This window comes from Lasioglossum baleicum, chromosome 9 (genome assembly GCF_051020765.1).
Source record: "Lasioglossum baleicum chromosome 9, iyLasBale1, whole genome shotgun sequence".
Taxonomy (NCBI): domain Eukaryota; kingdom Metazoa; phylum Arthropoda; class Insecta; order Hymenoptera; family Halictidae; genus Lasioglossum; species Lasioglossum baleicum.
In genome coordinates, this window is record NC_134937.1 from 11,137,271 (window position 1) to 11,157,567 (window position 20,297).

Genomic DNA, 20,297 nt, shown 5'->3' on the forward strand with positions numbered 1-20,297 from the left:
GAAAAATCGTATCTGGTTCATGATCAAACATGGTCTCCATTTTTTATGTATAAGATCGCAAAAAAAAGTCGTACGTCAAGTTTTAAGGACTCGTTCCAAAGAGCAGGCTTCAATCTTCAAATCTATGAAAGATTCAGCAGAGAAAAACATTTTTCAACATTTTTAGAGACGTTTCAATGTATAAGATCTCAGAAAAAAAACCATGTCCTCCGTTTTCTGTCTGCTATATCGTACAGAAATGAGGAAAATGAGCAACGCAGTGCGAAAGTAGAGGCTTCAAGCTTTAAAATGAGTCCACGTTGAACATTGTACCATTCTTAGTTAGGAAATGACAAGGGTTTGAATCTGAAGTTTGTCAAAAAATCGGCAATTTAGTTGAAACGCTCTTCGGAAGTGTAGTGCTTCAAGCCAGAATTTAGATAGATTGTTCGGAGGGATCAGCAGAAGAGAGGATGCCGCGAGAAGTAGGTGAGCTTCCCCAATCGACGAGTTGAAGACCCCTCGAGCATCAAGGACCGGCAGCCACGCAAGGTAATCAAGGTCGTGCCTTGCGGGTTGTGACTTGAAGTGTTTCGTTGGCGAAGCCCGGGCACCGCGTTGACACTTTCCAATTGTTGCTCCATTAATAGCATCATATTGATTTCGAGTTAACAGGACAATCACCAATCCGTGGGCAACGGGAGAAGCGAGGCCAGTGATAAGGTTTCCCCACGCGAGGGATCTTACCGCGTACTGGGAAATTCATCCTCGACTTTAATCCGACCGCCGTCGTCGTCTCTCGGTAACCAAACCAGAACTCGATAACTCGTTTCTCTCACTAGGTTCCGATCGGCAACCGAGAACTTTGCAAAACGCGCGCGGGACTTTCGAACTTTGCCTGAACCTTTGCCGGGGAGAAACCGGTAGAGACACAACTTTTCCGAAGACAATTAAATTGCACTACCTTCCGCCGTTCCCGGAATCGAATGGTATACAGGGTGATTCTGGGAAGTGGGACAAGTTACTGCTCTTTTTTAAGTAAAAGTAGAAAAAACATATCTCATAATACGTCCAACTTGCTATGACCTTGTTTTGTATGTAGATGCACCGATGCACCCTCCGGGTATTCTTTAATGCAACCCAATTTTTATGTTAAACCAACCGATCCTTTTTACTATCCTACGTATAAAAGCACTAACCGTATAAAAGTACTGACTGTACAGTGAGGAGCAAACGTGAACACACCAGAGCTAGGGAAAATAGTATTTTAAATAGTAAATAGTAAATAATCAACCATTTATTTTATAGTGTCTGTACAACCTTGAAAATAAAATATTTTATTTGATGCAGTAATTTCTGGAAATAAACTATTTTATTTGTTGCAGTAATTTTTGAAAATAGTATCCGAACAAATACGATCCGAATAGTATCGCGCTTGGACTCTTTTTAATCAGAAAACAGTCAGCCACACGCCGGTGCAAGTTTCGCAAAACAACTGTTGGGAATAAGAAAGTTATGTTAAAATTTTCGCATATATCGAGAGATTGCTGTACGTTGTATGCAACGGGCAGTTGAAAGGCTGAATGAAGAAGGTCTGGATAGAAATATGATTGTAATTGCTCGACGTTCTCGAGTGTATTTGAAAAAATAGCAGCGATGGCACGCGAGGCTCGGAACGTTTGTCAGCTGTCGGGATTGGAGCGGCTTCCGCTCTGTGTGCGTTTGAAACATCATGGTAGATCATAATGTTTGGAGCGTGCTATAGCCTCGGACGTGTTTAGAGGTTTGTGAGCAGGCGCGCCAGCGTTCTAACCGGGCGGCAGTATTGCGGGCTCCGTGCTTCTGACACTGATTTGATTCCACTGACAAGCCGAGACGTTTGCAACCGCCCGTTCACAGCTGAAGCTCGAACTGTTTCTCGCTGGCAATTATTGGATCCGCTGGCAACGGTTCCGCCGGGCTTCCTAGTAATTACACGGAAGTTCCAGGACTCATTGGACACAGAACCCTAGAAACAACTCCTTGTTCAACCTGTTAATCCAACGAAAGAACTGTTTGCTTTGGCCAATTACCGCCCAATAACACACGAGTTTGTGAAATGAAGAATCTCGTTGATTTCCCAGCGCGATATGCAAATTGGAAATTGTAAAGTGGCCGAGTTAATTCGAACCGGCGAAAGGGTTTTGTGGTGGAGCAATGTTTACACCTGAGCTGTTTGGTACAATGACCCGATCGATTTTCCACGCAATCCTACCCGCACAGACTATCGCAACCAGCCTATTGTTTCGACACGTTCGCCGTCCTTACCGCGCGGACGCGTCGAGGTGTAAAGAAAACTAGCACCTTGGAGGTCCGGTGGATACGTCCACAGATTTTTAGCTCGCCGGCGCGGAATAATCGCGAGCCCCAGTCACGCTGATGCTCTAGTTTACAACAAAAGTTATCGATGAATCACCCTCGCGATATTTCTGCAATTGCTGGTTTCAAATGCTCTACAATTTTCTTCCTCATTAGCTAAAACAGTTCTACAGCCTCTACACAATTTTTCTTATAAATCCAAAAACCTTACGACGGCTACATCATTTTTATAAGCAGTATAATGCTTTTACGAGTCCCACGAGCTCTTTATGGATACTACAATTTTTACTTAAGCACACAAATCTCTCTAGAACGCCTACAATCTTTTATAGACTCTTTAAGTTTCGCCGTAGGCCCTGTAAACCACGTGCTTACTGCACATAAATGCACAGTGCTATGTGTTCTGTAATCATAGTTCGTCGATCTTATAACCGCTCCGCTCTTGCGACTACAATCTAACCGGCAAGTTCAGTAATGTATCAATTATGCTTGGCTACGGTGCGTAGTAATCGAGAAAGACAATTATAAAATTAATATCGAAGCTGTCAAATCTTCAATTGTGTGGTGCTGTTCTTTTTTTTTTTGACTTGTTCAGTCGATTAAAATTGACTTGGTAAATTTCTGTATTTTGCATAAAGACCCTAATGATAATTCAGTGAGTGTACAAAGTATTCGTACATCATTTAAAAACGAATAATTTTTTCGAAATTGGACGAACACGAAAGGTGTGCGAGTACTTTGTACACCCACCGTATTTCGACGTAAATGGATCGAATGACAGAAATGTCAAGTGGAGATGTTTGGGGAAGATGGACTCGATGTAACAAGAGGTTAATTTGCATGAGGACGTCGAGGGAGCGCGGTCTCGCGAAGACAGGGTCTCGCAGGGGAACCCGTTCCATTATAATTCCAGCGGGTAAGTAGCGCGATCGTCTCAGATCGATGGGATCCGAAAGGAGAGCACAACTCGTCCCGTGTGCCGGCGATTAGGTGTACAAGCTCAGGACTCGTGTTCGAAGCCGGAGGGGCCTGTGTGCCCCGTGTTCTCCAGAACAAAATCATTTCACGTCGCGACCCACTCACGCGAACTACGCCGACGCTTTCGGGAACTTTCGTGTACCTGCCGGATGCCAGAGAGTTTCCCTTTTGGCCGACGACGAACGAAAGACGATACATTTTTCCTGGCGCAACACGAAACACGCGACTCTACTCCCTTTCTCTCTCTCTCTCTCTCCCTCCCTATATCTTTGCTTTCTCCTCGCCACCCTCGTTACTCCAGTTACTACCACTCGACGAAAACTCGTTCCTACTTTCGCAGGACGTTGCACGCCAACCCGGCGAGCGGCCGAGCTCTCCTTCTTTTGTTGGGAAAACGAATCGTCCGACGAACGTGCAGCCACCAGTTCTTCAGTGACGATGCACAATGCATCGGGAGATCGGACAAAACTCTGTTTTTGTGGCTTTTGACCCGGTATTCAACTTGAACGAATTCGTATAAGTCGGATAGAGCATTTTTGATTTATCCGATCCACCCGAAAATTGCGGAGTCTAAGTGAAAATTTTAAAAGAAGTGAGCTTATGAATTGTTTCACGTCACATTAAACTATATTAATTCATTGTAATTTTTACGATATTGTCGAAAATGAACCGTTAGATAGATTAGTGCTTGTTATTTCAACATTCTTCAACATCCTTTTCCTTTAACTATCTTGAAACAAGAAATACATGACTTGGATCATTTTCATAATTATGGGCAAAATTGATCCTGCCCGGATGGACGAACGAGTTCCCTAGACAAAATTGTAGACCGCGAAAAAATGTAACATCCACCCAAAAATTTCCGAGCTGGTTAAAAAAAGCCGAGTGTCCTCGAGAGAGAAATTACAGAGCACATAATTGTGCCCATAATTATGAAAGTGGTCCAAGTTAAAATTTTAAAAAAAGTGATTTTATCAGTTATTTCACATCACATTATTTTAAAAAAAATTAATTCAATGTCATTTTTACGATACTGTCAAAAATGAACAGGAAATGATAGTGCTTGTTATTTCAACATTATATGGAATGCATTTAGTCTTAATATTCTTTTCTTTTAGCACAATTGATCCTGCGCGGATGGAACTACGAGTTCCCTAGACAAGATAGCAGACCGCGAAAAAATGTACCATCTACCCAAAAATTTCGGAGCATGTGTAAAAATGCGGAGGGTCCTCGAGAGAGGTCCTCCGCCCTCCGAACAAATTACAGAGCGCATAATTGATCCTGCCCGGGATTATTGACAGGGGGAACAGAGACGGGGAAGACAACGGAACGAGTGCACCCCGAACGAGACAGCTCGGTGCAGTTAGATACGGCACGGGGTGGCGTAACGAGGGTGGTTTTGCGCGACTGGGTTCTTCGGTAAAAACAAGTCGGGCCACCGGTGGCTTGTAAATTCGGCGTGTCGCGCGCGTACCGGGGACCGATGCCGGTGAATTACTGCTACGAGAAATGACATTAATCCCGAGGAGAAACGAATTAATTCCCCGGGATTTGGCCCGAACCCGGCACCAGGGACAATTGCTTGTTTTGGTTCAGGCGAACGCGCGGCCGTCGAAGCTGTCGTTTAATTGAGATGACTCGACGCGGGAGGCTGTGCCGCTTGGCTCGCCTCTGATCGACCGCTCGAATTTTCGAATTGCCGATCGTTAGAACGTCGCAGGAATTTCCTGGCCAACGAATTGAACGAGACGCGGGATTACTCCGGGAAATGGTGAATGTAACACAGCGTGTAACCGCTACGCGAACTGTTGCCCCCGTCGAAATTGCTCGAGGCCGGTTTTATGGAACGGATTGCTTGCTCGTTGTGTTGTTGCGTGCTGTCGCGTGCCCGGCTACCACCGCCCGAGACTCCAATAAACTTTTCTGTCGCGCAACTTAATGCACAACTTGAAATTGCTCTTTTAACTCTGGCTTTAAGACCGAGACCGTTTCGAATTACGATCGGACGCGACCAGCAAACGAGGACGTTTGGCCGGCCGCGCGAGACCATCTTCGTACGCTGCAAGAGGATCAGGAGGGAGAAAAAATTGTGGGAGCCTTGCAACATTTTTATAAACTCTCTGAAACAGTGGTTCTTACAGTTATGTAGTCCAGGGCCCCCTTCTTGAACATTTTTTGCGGACCCCATTCCAACCCTAGGCATTTTACGTAGTTCTTGAGACTTAATGTGAAACATGAAAATGTGAAAACAAGAAACATTTTTTGTTTTAGCAAAAACATTAAGAATGTCAATGTCAAAATTGTTTCGCGGACCCTCGCAGATCCGCGGACCACAGTTGAAGAATCACTGCTCTAAAAAATTGTAGAGCACCGTGGAAAAATTTTTGGGAGCCTTGGCAAATGTCTAGGGACTATCTGAAAAATTCTAGAGCACCGTGGAAAAATTTGTGGAAGCCTTGGAAAATGTATAGAGACGATCTGAAAAATTCTAGAGCATCGTGGAAAATAGAGTTGTAAAAAATTCACAAAAAAATCGGCAGAGCCTACATTAGAATTATGTAGCCTATAAAAAAATTCCGGAGCTAATAATAAACATTGACAAGGCTTGCCTAAAAGTTGTATGGCGTATGAAATATTTTTCACGTAGAAAACTCTGGCCAGGGCGGTGCAACAGTGATTTTTATCGCGGAAAAAGGTCTGCTGTTGGAAGCCTAAAAGTGGCATGAGCCTGCAGCAACCATAACGTCGCACGCGTCCTCCTTTCCTTAATAGGACCGAAGGATCTTCTTTACGAAGGAAATAAATCATCTCGAGACTTACGCGACCAAGGAGCCTCGGTCGAATTTCCTTTCCGGTTATATCGCGAGAACCTTTTGCCGTGGGAAGCGAGAGAGTTTTCTTCCTGTCCGAGTTCCGAGCGTCGCGTGATGTTTTCGTCGCGGCAGCCAGGACAACAAGGACGAGGAGAGAGAGCTAGTCTCCACTTTATCTTCGGCTGAAACCTCGGCTATTATTACGCTGATTTCCAGATATTTTTAAAGGGGGATCAATAGTTCGTTCCCGAACGGTGGTGAATCGTTCGAAACACGCTCGCTCGCGATTTCGTATGCATATCCTTTTCCCTTCGACTTTGGCGGAGCGAGGCGAGTCTCCATCGGCAATTCCACAGACCATTCCGGAAGCCACAGTTGTTCGGATTCATCGGCTCGGTCGATATTTTCGAGAAACTCGGTACCACTGTGACGGAGTAATTGCCGAGGGAAACACGGCTCGCGCCAGTTTCGGTAATTTTCGATTAGGGGCGGGGGAGAATCTCGCGGGAAGTTCGAAGACTAATTATAACCGGGGTCTCCATCGACCGGAAGTAATTGGCGTCGATTATGGCGCCGCACTCTCGCTCAAAGAGACGCCGCCTACTCGTCGAATCTTACGCTCTCTTTTGCAAGGACGATGGCTTCTTTGTATCGCGGACTTATACTATATCGCGGGCCAGGGTCCTCGCAAACGAGCTCAATTCCCATACAAACAAGCGTAATCGCTTCTAAAGGAAAACTTCGAGTTGTATTCCGAATATGCTGAACCCTGAAGATTCTAGAGCTTCTACAGGGTATTTCACCTAACTTGACACCTTGAATATCTTTGTTGTTTTTAAAAATACGTCAAATGTCTGAAGGACAAAGTTGAATGGTAAAATGGGGCTCATTCGATGCCAAAAAAATTTTTGTTTTTATGTGATTTTTTTAGAGATATGAAGGTCACCTTCATTTTTTTAAATGGAATGAAGTATTTTGTAATACATCAATCGATGCAGCTGGACATTCGTTATAAAAAAGGTACTAACCTATGTATGTCGAAAAGTTGGTAGTTCAGGAGATATTTCAATTTAAATAAATCAGACATTTGACGTATCTTTAAAAACAACAAAGATATTCAAGATGGCCAAGTGAGGTGAAATACCCTGTATAAAAATTGGTAGAGCCTGTCAAACAATTCTAGAGCTCATGACAAACTTACAAGGCGTATAAAAAGGACGTAGAAAACATGAGGAAAAATTCTAGAGCTCATATAAAAATTGGTAGAGGCCACATAAAAATTGCGAAGCCTTAAAATATCGCACCCATACGAATCGTGAAAGAGCTGGCTGGGAATCATAAATTCAATGAATAATTCGCAGAGTTTATGAATATGAAAAATTTTTCAGGGTCGACAGCAGACTCTGAACGACGAGTAAACTCATCATCCCCTTATAACCCACTGCCCTCGTCTATACTTCAGCCATATTTGGACGTTTCCTGCGTTCCACTGCAGTATATTCGGCGCAGCATCCACAAGATACTTGTTATACTCGAACAAAGAACTCTCGTAGAAGAACCAGCGCCGATGAATTATTATGATTATAATTCCCCCGGGGGACTTAACGCGAGTATTTACGACGGTCGTTTCTCGTGGGCGATGCGGGTCGCGCGTGGTACAATTTTGCGGGAGGTTCGTGAAAATTCGCGAAAAATTCGTCGCATTCTTTACGCGACAACCCCCCCGGCATTACCGTGTAATTATTACGAACGATCTCGGCTCGTTGGTTCGAGAGAAGATGTTTCAGGCGAGTCCCCCCGGTAACTTGGGATTCGAGACGAAGAGAAGCTGGGGACTCGTATCTCTCTGAAGCTCGCGCAGAGCCGGTAGGCTTTAATAATGAACCACTTCAGAAGACTTCAGTTGACACAGTACCACGCCGAACGGCACAGATTGCGGAAAGATTGGGTTCATCCATTAGCGGGGAGTTCAGTATCTCTGACAAGAAATTGGGAAACTGTCCAAACTTCGCGGCTCGAAGCTTTTGTACTGTAACTCTCGACTAATTCTTTTCCGCTAATTCGACCAACGGACTTCGGCCACGATTTACTTACTGTCTGCTGGTTCATTTTTCAATGAGACGCAATAATTTATTTAAACGCCTCTTGGTAGACAGATCAGCACTATAAGTTAGTCTGTTGAACCTACCTCTATAGAAATCTCTTACGACTAAACCACTAAACATAAATTTCTACAACTGTTACTATGATTAAATGAGGCTTTGAAGAATATGTACAAAAATGAGATCGAGAAACTCATGTTCTCGTGAGACATGATTATTATCTTCGAACGTACAGAAGGGAAATGTGAGTAAACATGTTCGCGTTGGCAGAACAGTTGAACACAGATTCGTGGAATGTGTCAGCTACAATTGGATCAGGCTTGGAGGAAGGTAGACAAAAACGTAGCACACCAAGTAACACGATACTGAAACCATGCCGTCTTCTACAACACCAACAAACACACAGAAACAGTGTCCGAGCGTTAACGCGAGTAATTGTCCTGGCGACACAGTGCAGCGTGCATAAACGAGTATATCCAGTAGTGTGGTCCAAGGTGGTGGCACATGTAGCGTGTTTCTCACCTGTTCCGCGTGTCAGACGAACGCAGCCGAGGAGATGAGCGACGAACCGGGGCAGTATTGCGTTGCGTGCAGCCTCTTCAAGGCTCTGGAGGGCGGGTTCAAAGGGGCGGCGAGGAGTCGAGCTTGCAGGCGTAAAATCGAGGGCTGTATACGAGCCACTCGTCTTTAGAATCGTTCAGCCACCGTCGCGGCGTCGCGAGCGCATCTTGCCGCGCACACCCGCGCCCAGAACTATGATAATCCAACCACCGAACACCGACAACAAAAAAAGCCCTTTCGCAAACTAATATTATTCCCCGGATAAGAAAACACTGATATTCTTCTGGCAGATACAAAGTCGTCGTGTCACTCGCGGCGGATTACTCTCTTCAATATTCCACAGCTTCTGCTCTTTCCACCCGGATGGCTCGTTTTACCGTTCACCGTTCACCGGTGCACCGAAATCAACCCTTCCTTCGGTCCACCACCCCCACTTTCCCACCTGGTTTTCACGTTCACCCTTTCAAACTATACCTCCGTTGGCCTGAAGCCAGCCAACCCGTCGTCTCGCGGCCGTTCTTCCCCACGCAGACCAACACGAAGACGAAGACGAGGACGACCACAACTGAACCGAACCACAAGCGAACTCGATTTACAGCCGCCGTCGCCGCCTTCCTTTTCCTTACGACCGACATATCCCCGAGAGAGAACCGGCACGCCGATTAATCGCGACGGATAGGTCTTCGCCGTTTAGCCCGCTCGACCGGCATCTACGGATCAGTGAAACCAGTCAGAACAATCACTATCCCCACCCCCTATACACTATACAACCACCCCTTTCTGACAACCATCCCCCTCGGACCGCTTCTCACCAGTTTGCCTCCTCAAGGATCCGACAGCGGATCGCTCGGAGCTAGTCATTCAATTGACCCTTTGCAGTCGGAGCTATTTTAACCTCTTCTCTGTGCACTGCTATTCTAATGTTAACTCCTTTTTTGGAGTAATTCCATTTTGGAGCACAATGTAAAGAAACAATTTATCTACATAAGTATTTGTGGAATTTTATTGGTGTTTAAAAGATAAGCATTCAATACTTAAAACAGAAGCATTCCTGGTATACTTTTGGAAATTTTCCATTCGTCGACTTTTTATTTTTTTCTCAGCCTGGGGTGAATTTCCACCTCGTATACAGAGAGAAGATTAACTCGAAAATTAAACATCTCTCTTCCGACTTGTAAAAATTTTCAAAAAATCTGAAATTATAATGTTTGATACAATTCAGTACGATTCTCATGTATTTTGGATCTGCAAAGGCTACTCCCACTGGAACAAAGATTTCACGTGATTCCAGTTTCTCCAAATTTGCCTACAAAAATTGAAAATTGCATAAACATCCGCAGTCTACTCAAATGTTCGCAAGCAATTTTTAATGACGCCTCAGAGCCACCACTCAACAAGTTTTTTGAAGCTTTTTATCCAAAAATGGAGACAGGAAATTCGTAACAAAAATATATCTGCCCGTCCAGTATTCTGAATTTATTACTTGTTTACTGGTGTAGTACGTGCGCTCGGTTTAGCGGGTGCACATATATATTTTTAGCTGAATGTATACACATCATATATACATGAATGACGCAGCCCCGCAGGAAACGTTGTGTCATTCATATATGAATGACGTGGCACGCAATGTGTTAAACAGGTTGACTGCCACGTCGGTCGTATGTGACCGACAATAAATATTTCTGTTCTACGACGCTCTTATGCGACACACAAGGAAATCCTATTTTTGCTTTTGAACATGTTTCGCTTGTTACAGAGGAAATTAGAATAAATGAGACTGTTTTCTGCTCTTGGTTGTTTGGTTCCTTGTCCGTTTATTTTACACGAGAATACCATAGCACGATATTCCTTCGTTCTCGCTTTGTTATCTTCTACCAGAGCGATTGTTATTTAAAACAATGATAATAAATAGTAACTCGAAGTTTAGACAGCTCTGTTATTTCTGTCTTAGAAAAATGATACCAGGAGAATGATACTCTTTCTTGTATGATTCGTTTAAGACAATATAACAAAGTGATAACAGTGCAAATTAATAAATTAGGACATAAATTAACGCGTAATTTCACCAGTGTTAACAGTACGCTTTTTATTGTTCAGCTAGCTGCGAGTTCACGAGCAACCAGAGGTGATACTACTGTTATAGGGCGATATAATGAAACTTGTTCAGTCGGTAGTTCCGTGCCACATTGGCAGACGAGAACAGTTAAACTTTATAGAACAATATCATAGTGAAAAGCTACTGGCCTCCCGCATTGAACCAACACAGCGTGCGTGTATTATTAATAATTCACTGAATATCGAATTAACTGAAGAATTTTCTCGCCCTGCATGAAAGGAAGATAGTAGTACGAACCAATAACAGAATTTATATGATAAAGCAGAGCGAAGCATTTGGTCATTTTCACTCAAAATTATTTTCAATAAATGGCTCGATAATTCTCAGCTCAAAAATACCCGAAATCCAAATTGTCGAAAAATTCAAGCTAAATTCTCAACGATTTAATCAGTTCAACTCAAGCCGAGAATACAAGGGAAACTTGTAGACTTCAAAATCGTTCACTGTCCAAGGCTCACATTTTCCGAGAAGCCTCCGGGAACCAACGTGGAAAATTCTGAGCTTTAAAAAATTGCAAGCTTCCTCGCTCGAACGTGAAAAATCCCCAAGAATAAGCCATGCGGTGGCCGTAGGAATTGATGGCGGCAAAACGTCCAGGGACGTCACGAATATTTTCGAGATGGAACAGCGTAATCTTCCGAATCTTTCGCGTTGCAATGTGATGGTCCGACGGAGGATGCAATTCGTTCTTCCCGTCCGAGCGAAGATGCGATTCTTCCACGTTGGTCGACGTACGGTGAGAAGCGGACCGACGGAAATACTCGTCGTAGGAGGGAGAGAGAGAGAACCGACGAACCGGGGATCTCGATAATCCGGGTAAGCGGGACAGAAACAGCACGGAATTACACGGAACACGGATTAACGAGAATTTTTCCTCGGCCTCGAAACAAACGGAACGATCCTAAGCCCCTAACGGCGGCGTCGCTATCCCAGAACAGATAGCTGCTGGTGGACCCGAGAGAGCCTGGATTAAAATAAGAGGCGTTGGTTTACTTTGCTCCAAATATTTGAACGACTTTCCTCCGCGCCCGTGACCAGCTGAAAAATTCTATTCTCAAGAACCGCCCCATCGGTAGTCCGACAACGAATCGTCGACCACCTGTGATCCCTTTCTGTGATTAATGCATCCCTCGAATTTCATTTAAGCGCTGAGTTACGCTGTTGAAAACTTCATTAACCGGCCCGGAATTAGTTGATTAATCCTCTGAAGGAGCTGATCCAGCGCAAACTTCCATCGCTTCCGGGATTTTCCCTGGCTGAACCGGTGGGGAGGGATTTTTTTTACAGTTTGCTGGTTCCTCGAGGAGGTGTTTCCAGGAAGGTATACAAAAATTTTCGGTTTGGAAAACGAATCTTTTAGTATGGTATAATCATTCTTCGAACGAATAAAATTTGTTCATTTGGTGAGTACGGGAGGATGGGTGGGCTGTGTGAATGGGAATTTCTCCTGGCTAAACCGGTGAATAGAAAATTACAATAAATTTACCGTAATTGGATACAGCTTCGAGTAAGCTGTATACAAATTTTCAACTTGAAAAATTAATTTTTTAACAAATTATTAAGGGTTATAGAAACTAGCCACTTTCGGAATTTTTAATAGCTACACCGCGGGACACAGAAAATTGTAATATTTATACCATAAATAAAGAAGGCTTCGAGGAATGTGTAGAAAAATCTTCACATGAATTATTTAACGAAATCCTGTTTTCGTTTCCACATCGGGCAAATTTTCTACATTTTAATGGCTTGCGCATAGCATAAGTGTGCAAGAGGCCGCGGTGTTCGCATCTGAAATCGCGAAAAGCATGGTGAATGCGAATTCAAGGCCAATTAGCCGTGGCCAACGTTCATGAGCGGGCGTGTCTGGCATCGGCGATAGGAATGCTACAGGTCCTCTTCTAATGTCGCGATGGAGGGTTGCGGGATGAAGAGAGCGAAGGGCTGGAGGGTTGAGAGCGCGGGGAGGGGTTGGCTCGAGAGAAACGAGAAGTCTGCCAAACGAAGAGAGCCGGCCGCGCCACGTGCTGGAATAACGACGAGAAGAGCCGGACACGTTGCGTCTCAATTTAAAAGGATAAAGACTGCATAAGAAGAAGGTGTTGTTTAATTTGACCCGGGTCGATGGGCTCTCGATAATCCCCGTCACGTTTGCAAGACGTGACTTACCGGCAGACCGTTCCCGTGAACTCGCCATTGTTTGAACAAAATGCCCTCAAGACTTATTTGTGCGAGCAATAAACTGTCCTACTCGACGGGAACCGTGTTTGCCGATACTCGCGCCACTTGCTCGGAAAGCCGAGAAGCTTTCGCGACGCGACTATTGCGCCTGGACGACCATAACCGCGTCGATAGCTCCGGAGATACTTTCCTGTATTCGAGGAGGACATTTCGAAAATTGGAAACATTTTCCTGCGAGTAGTACATCATTTTAAACTGTGGATGCATGTGCACGTGAGATTGGAAAATATCTAGAAGCATACACGGCGCTTTCTCGATGAGGAATTTTTAAAGAACTGAAAATACGTTTTTGCGGGAGGTACGTCGTTTTCAACTGTAGATGTATGTGTATTTGTAACGCGAGCAAGATTGGAAAATACCTGGAAGGTACGTGCGCAAAAGTGCTTCAATTTGGAGCTGTAAACTTCGAGGTAGTGAAGGGCATTACTGTGAACTTTTAAAGAGTTTTAAAGAATTGTGGGAAACCTTCTGAACAGTTTCAAAAATTGAAATTAATGAAAGAAAATTGGGGATGAAAAATTGATGCTCGAGAGAGCATCCCTCTCTGCGAAAATAGAAGATCGATGCAGAACTGCACTTTTGCCTCAACAAATGTATTATAGTTAGGAGCAAAACTGATCACACACACTTTAAATCAGAATAACTTTTCTATGAATGGACCGAACGACTTCAATTTCTCTGTAAGGCTAGATGAATTAATTTAGTAAATGGCGTCTAAAAAATATGTTGAAAAAATTCATTTTGTCGGAATTGTGAAAAAGAATTGTAAAAATTGATTTCAACGACTTTTTTTAGCTGGGCCAATAACGAAAATTTAAAAGATGTGTTTGGTCAACTGGTATAAATTATATACGCTCTGAAAATTTCATTGAAATTGGTTAATTGGTTTACGAGTTATGAACGATCACAAGTGGTAAAAATTGCAATTTTTCAAGATTTTTGACCTTTTTACCATTTTTGATCGATTATAACTCGTAAACCAATTAACCAATTTCAATGAAATTTTCGGAGCATATATAATTTATACAAGTTGACCAAACACATCTTTGAAATTTTCGTTATTGGCCCAACTAAAAAAGTCGTAAAAATCAATGTTTACTATTGCTTTTCACAATTCCGACTAAATGAATTTTTTCAACATATTTTTTAGACGTCATTTACTAAACTAATTCATCTAGCCTTGCAGAGAAATTGAAGTCGTTCGGTCCATTCATAAAAAAGTTATTCTGATTTAAAGTGTGTGTGATCAGTTTTGCTCCTAACTGTATGCGAGATCGTTAACTTCCGGAAAGTATCGGTATCGCCGTGTTTGGTCTGGCAGAAAGTCTCCAAGTAATTGGAACTCGCTTTCGTGTGCCGGTTCCTGCCAGCGTCTAAATACTTGCTGCGCAAATATTGGACTTCGTTCGGAAAGGTTGCAGTTGTTGATAAAGCGCTTGGATGGTGACAAGGAAATTGCACGCCAAATATGATTAGCGTGCGGAGTGTTCAAGGCCGCAAAGAAGTTTGAACTTCACGAGAGAAAAAAAGTGAAACAAGAGGAAGTACTCTGTCGTCTTCTATAATACACAGTTTCAGTATCACGTTCGCGATTGCTCGATTGGAATGCGCATACTGGACCGAGGTGTTCGAAACTAGCTTCGAGATTTTATCGGTAAAATTAGAAAGTAATTAACGCGTTCGCAGGTTGTACCGGCTGTTACGCACGCAATTGCAACACGGAACGCTCTCTGCGAATTTTTCTTTCATTTGTGCAGATTAGTCCCGCAAACATAGGATCGTTTACTGGCGAAACATTCTGCAAAAATCCCATAGGGCAGTTTAGGTAACGAGAGGGAAACTATGCCGTTTAAATTGATTATAGTGATTACTGACCCTTGTAGACCGTAGAGTAAATGAAAATTTCACAAGAATAATGAAATTCAATTCACGCGAACGTGTTACGACAAAAATTGATTTTTCACACAATGTGTACCTAATAAAAATAAATAAAATTAGTAGAGCCTGTTACAAATGATTCTAGAGCTAAAGACAAACTTGTAAGGTGTACAACTAGGGTTTCGAACCCTCGAAAAAATTATAGGGCCCATGAAACGATTGTAGAACACATACTACATGTCTAATAAAAATAAATAAGTGAAAAATAAAGCTGAAGACAGAAGAATTGAGGAACCTCGTTAAAACCATTTTTCTATTAACATGATCAGTAGACAAAATAAATGTTTACTGGATGTTTACTAATAAGAACGTTTCGAACTGATTCTTAACACCTAAAAGCGTCCGAGCACTTCCGGCACTACATTTAGAAGAGACGAGCCGGGGAACAGCAGCCTTTATGCGTCAAGACCTCCAGTTTCCAGCCGAATGGGGCGCATTCGGTGGCTGACATTCAAGAATTCATGCGAGACATTTCGCAATAAGCGTCTACATCTCTGTGTGATTCGCCGATGAATTAGAGTCGCTGGAATACGGCGAAGCCGTTTCTAATCCTATGAACCTAGAAACCTTCGACGCATCCATGGCTGATGACATAATTGTTCCTTTGGCTGAACCATGGAAGACACGATCGCTCAAAAAAGTAACAACTATCCCGCACAGAAATTAGCAAACGCTTTGGGAAAACGGTTAAAGGACAGACACTATAAATGTTTAGCTGAATGGATCGATTTTGTGGACGTTTCGGGGCCAGGAATGACACGATTGTTTTTAGTACAGCAGCCACCGTTTTACAGTTCATTTTCTAGTTAAATAAAGTATAAAACGTCCCATCGATCGCATGTTTGCTCTTCTTTTTTTGCGAGTCTCGTACAAAGAGAGCCTATACCTTTTTGATCCGCCACGGTGCCCTAACGCTGATGCCCGTGACATACACGGTCACGCTAAACCGACACAGAACGTTATTGAACCTGATAAATTCGAAAAGTTTTCGAATTCGAGAGTGTCGGCTGCTGCCGTGGGAAATCAAATCACTTTTTTTCTCACGAAACTGTGACAAGCTCCATCCAACTGCTCCGATCAATCTTCATCGAAAAATCTTCGCTTCCGCGATTGCAATTGAAAATATGTAACTCGAGAACGTGGAATAATAATTCCCTTGTCAGACATCTTGTTCTCGAGAAAATCGGAATTTTATGAAGCGCGGAGTACGCGCGCGAGCGTGTCTGACCACGACCTGCCGAATCTACTTACAGTGGGTGTACAAAGTATTCGTTAATGCACCTTCTAAATTTTTATTAGAGGCACAGATAAAAAATTGTTTACACATTAGCTAGTAAACTAATCCTTCTAACGTCTCAAAAAATCTCAAGCTGCTGGATCAAAGTAAAAGTTATTCGTTTTTAAAATGTACGCGAATACTCTTTGTACGATATAGAATTTAGAAATATTATTAAATTAATATGCAAATTTATATATCTAATATTATTTGAGAAGGGATAATATTATTTATAGAAATTATATAGAATTTAGAGAGAGAGAAAAAAATATTATTAAATTAATATAAAAATATACGAAATCTTGTTTCAGCAAGCATTTTATTGTAGCCACGATTAATTCAAAACACTGACCCAATTTCCTGAACTGTGCACTGGGAGTTAACCGTTGATTATTAAGAAATAAAAAACAGTGTTCAATCACTCCCGGAAGCCACAATAAAAAAGCAGATCGACCGAACTATTTAGCAAAGACAGTCGCGAGTGAATAGCGGTAGTCAGAAAGGAACGAAAGACAACAGAAACCGCTCGCGTTCCAACGTCGACGTCGTCGACGACGACGACGACGGCTGATGAATAGCCATCGCATCGGGCGTATCGATTGCGGAAGAGGGATATACACGTGTACAAGTCCGAGAACCGCGGCTCGCGTGGAAATTGTCGGAGCCGAGGCATCGGCTCTTTGCTTGCGTGCCACGAAAAAAGGGAAACCCGCTGCACCCGTTGCACACCGGGTGCAGTCGAGGAACTGCGAGAGCCAGTCGCGTGAACGAGAAAGCTCGAATCAACGACCTTGATTACGCCCTCCGGCCTATCGTTTCCTCGGCCGAGGGCAGCTATTCCGCCTCCGCTCGCTCCTATACGCTCCGCTCCGCCTCGAAACGACCGAAAACCTCGAGACGACGCTAGACGAGACACTTCCGGTCTGGACGTCGATTTGACGAAGCTCTCATTGATTCGAACAGACTCGGTTAATTGGAACGGCGACCCTTCTTTTGATGTAACACGAAACGATACTCATTTTGGACCATCGCCGAGGATAATCCGTCCACAATGAACTATGAAAGATGGAAGAGAAAGAAGTACGACCATCCAAAGTGAAACAGTATAAATTAAAAATTAGGTCAGTGAGGTACCCTCTTTTTGGAGGACTGCTCAATTCAAGCCTCACGTGCTCTCGAGAAGTAATTCTTTAAAAGTTCCCACTGCGTAATAATTCATCAAATTTCACTTTACACTTCGACCATCGTGCATTGAAAAAATCGGAGCATTTATATTCAGATCAACGCGTGAATCGGATCACAAAAAATCTTGTTCTGAGATCGCGTGCACTGTATATGCTTCCGTAGATATAAAATCAATGTAATACGTATATCCTAGCTCGGGAAATAACAATTTAAGTCAAAAGATTGATCGCGTAACAATGGAGATCCGCAGTTAAGATTTTTACGATGTCTATAAACACAAGCAAGGCAGTTTTTCACCACGAACGGAACGAGTAAGCGGTGTTCCAGTAATTTTCCCTGAGCAAGACTCGCGGAACTGCAGCTACCGTTGCAGTTGGCGTTGCAGGTAACCTCGCGAGAGGTCAGAGGATGCACCGGAAGCCTGCAGCACCCGGGTGATACATCGCGGAGGTATTTCAGGGCTGATTCGCACCTTGAAACGTCACTGAATCGACACTGCACGGTCAGCGTAATTTTTCGGACGCTTCGACGGTCGCGTGAGTTTTCCCCGTGAACCGACGACGGTGAACTACCGGTGAACTGACGGTGAACCGGCGTTGAACTCGATTCGTAGCGAGAGATGTGGTAGCGGCCGGCGGCGGCGGAATCGCTCTCTTTGTATCGCGATCGCTATCAACTCGGCGATTTACAACGAGAAATCATTCCAGTCCACGCGAGCCAGACCGCGGCACAACACGCACGCGATGAAAATACTCGACGATGACTCTCGAGTGGCCAGCCGCTCGCCGGGCGAAGTTCGTTCACTTGGAAACTGGAGGAACGACCACCACCTGAGCCACTACCGATTTTTCTTGGCCAAACTACCGATCGGATATTTGGCAAACTTTTTCCACTGTTAAATCAGGCTTCGGGGAATGTCTACAAAAATTTTCAAACCGATACAGTCATTTTTGCGGGAGATACGGTTGTTTCTTCGAGCCTGTGAGGTACGTTCACTTGGAAAGCGGAAGAGGTGGGCGAGAGGTGCATGAATAGGAATATTTCGCGACTGCACCGATGAAGGGACGGTTGTGTACATTTTTTTACTGTTAAACTAGGCTTCGAGGAACGTGTAGAAAAATTTTCAAACGGATATAGTCATTTTTGAGGAAGGTATCATTTTTTTCTTCGAAGCCGTGAAGTTTGTTCTCTCGGAAAGTGTAAGAGGCAAGTCGAGGAACATGAATGGGAATTTTTCATGGCTGAACTACTGAACGTAACTCAGTGAAATGTTTTGTCACGGTTGAATACACACACAAATTTGCAACTTGGAAAACCCACTTCTCAATCAGATACGATCACTGCTCCGAAGTTCCGAAGTTCGTTAACTTCGCGAGTGAAAGACGACGTGAGGGGAGATGAGGAATGCGATTAGAAATTCGTAATAGCTACACTAAGAATAAATTTGCGAGACGTTCGCTGCACTTGAATGAAGCTCGAGGATCGTGCACAAAAATGTTCAGCTCGCGAAACACGTTTTCCAATAAAGGCTTTCGAATCCCCGAGTTCAATTGGAAACCGGAAGAATAAAGAAGAGTATAAATGAATATAAAATTATAAAAAAATGTGTAGCACACTGTGAAACAAGGTATCCAGGAAGTTACCGAAAAATGTTCAGTTCGGTAGACTGACTTTGCCATAAAATCCTTGTCCTGAAGATCCTAGATTTCGCGGTGAAGAAGAAAAATCGTGTTAAAAGTAAAATGTTGCAAATGTGGCAAGCATGACAGGGTAGAGAGTGCACGCGTCAACGTCGGCACGGCGCGGCGCGGCACGAGCATCGAACTTGGACGTACCCATCGTCGACACCACGGCACGATTGCAGCCAATGAGATCGCGCGATCTCAGCCGCATTGGCGGTGCGTGAGAGAGGTCGCGGGCAACAGAACCACACGCGGCACCCACAGCTTCTCGGTTCGAGAAGCGCGGATGAATCGAACAAAAACCACCTCTGCACCGTGAAAGCGAGGTTCTCTCGCACACGAGGGTGGCGATCAATCCGAACAGCATCGTCCTCGACTACTCGATTCACCGATCAAAAACACCCTCGATCATAAATCACCCGCGACCGTCTCTCTCTCTCTCGCACTCGTACACGGCCCGTTAGCCACCTTCATCGTCTATTCGCGCAATCGGTTTCCATTTACCTCGGCCACACCAGCAGCCAGCCAAGCTGGAAAGAACGCGAGCGTATTTCACCGTGACCGTCTTCCAGCTAGCATTGACATTGGCATTGCAGAGAGTCCCGCGGTGCCGAATCGCCTCCGCTGATCCGTTCCGCGCCAGACGTCCTGGAGCCGCGAACTGAACAGCTAAGAATCTCGGTTCCCACTATAAATCTTCCCGGATTCGGGAGCGAACAAGTAAACCACTAGGTTGGGGTCGCGAGAGTTCTAGGACCAGGTCTTCAGAGCGGAACACGACGCGCACTGACGCACACGCACCGGACATGCGAAACAATCGGTGTCATGTGGACGGGAGGTCACGCACACCGGTGTGATTCTGCAGGACGATCCTCGAATGCGGAACCTGGTCCTCTGCCGCACTGTCCCGTCACGAGAATGTCCCGGTTGTCGATTCTCTCTCTCTCCCTCTCTCTCTCTCTTTCTCTCTCTCTATGTATATGTATATCTATATTTCTTCTACAGTTCTCGCGACGATCGGATTTCCGCTAGACGACGGCGAAGAGGACACGCCGAAGAGACCAACCG

General features: G+C 44.1%; 1 protein-coding gene across 1 annotated transcript in view; it reads right to left on the minus strand.

Annotated features, from left to right (window-relative positions):
- LOC143212367 (uncharacterized) overlaps window positions 1-13,752 on the minus strand; it is a 54,419-nt gene extending 40,667 nt beyond the window's left edge. The window contains exon 1 of the mRNA XM_076431101.1: window positions 8,756-13,752. The gene's annotated coding sequence lies outside the window, so the exon portion shown is untranslated. The remainder of the gene's footprint in view (window positions 1-8,755) is intronic.
- Window positions 13,753-20,297: the final 6,545 nt, after the last annotated feature.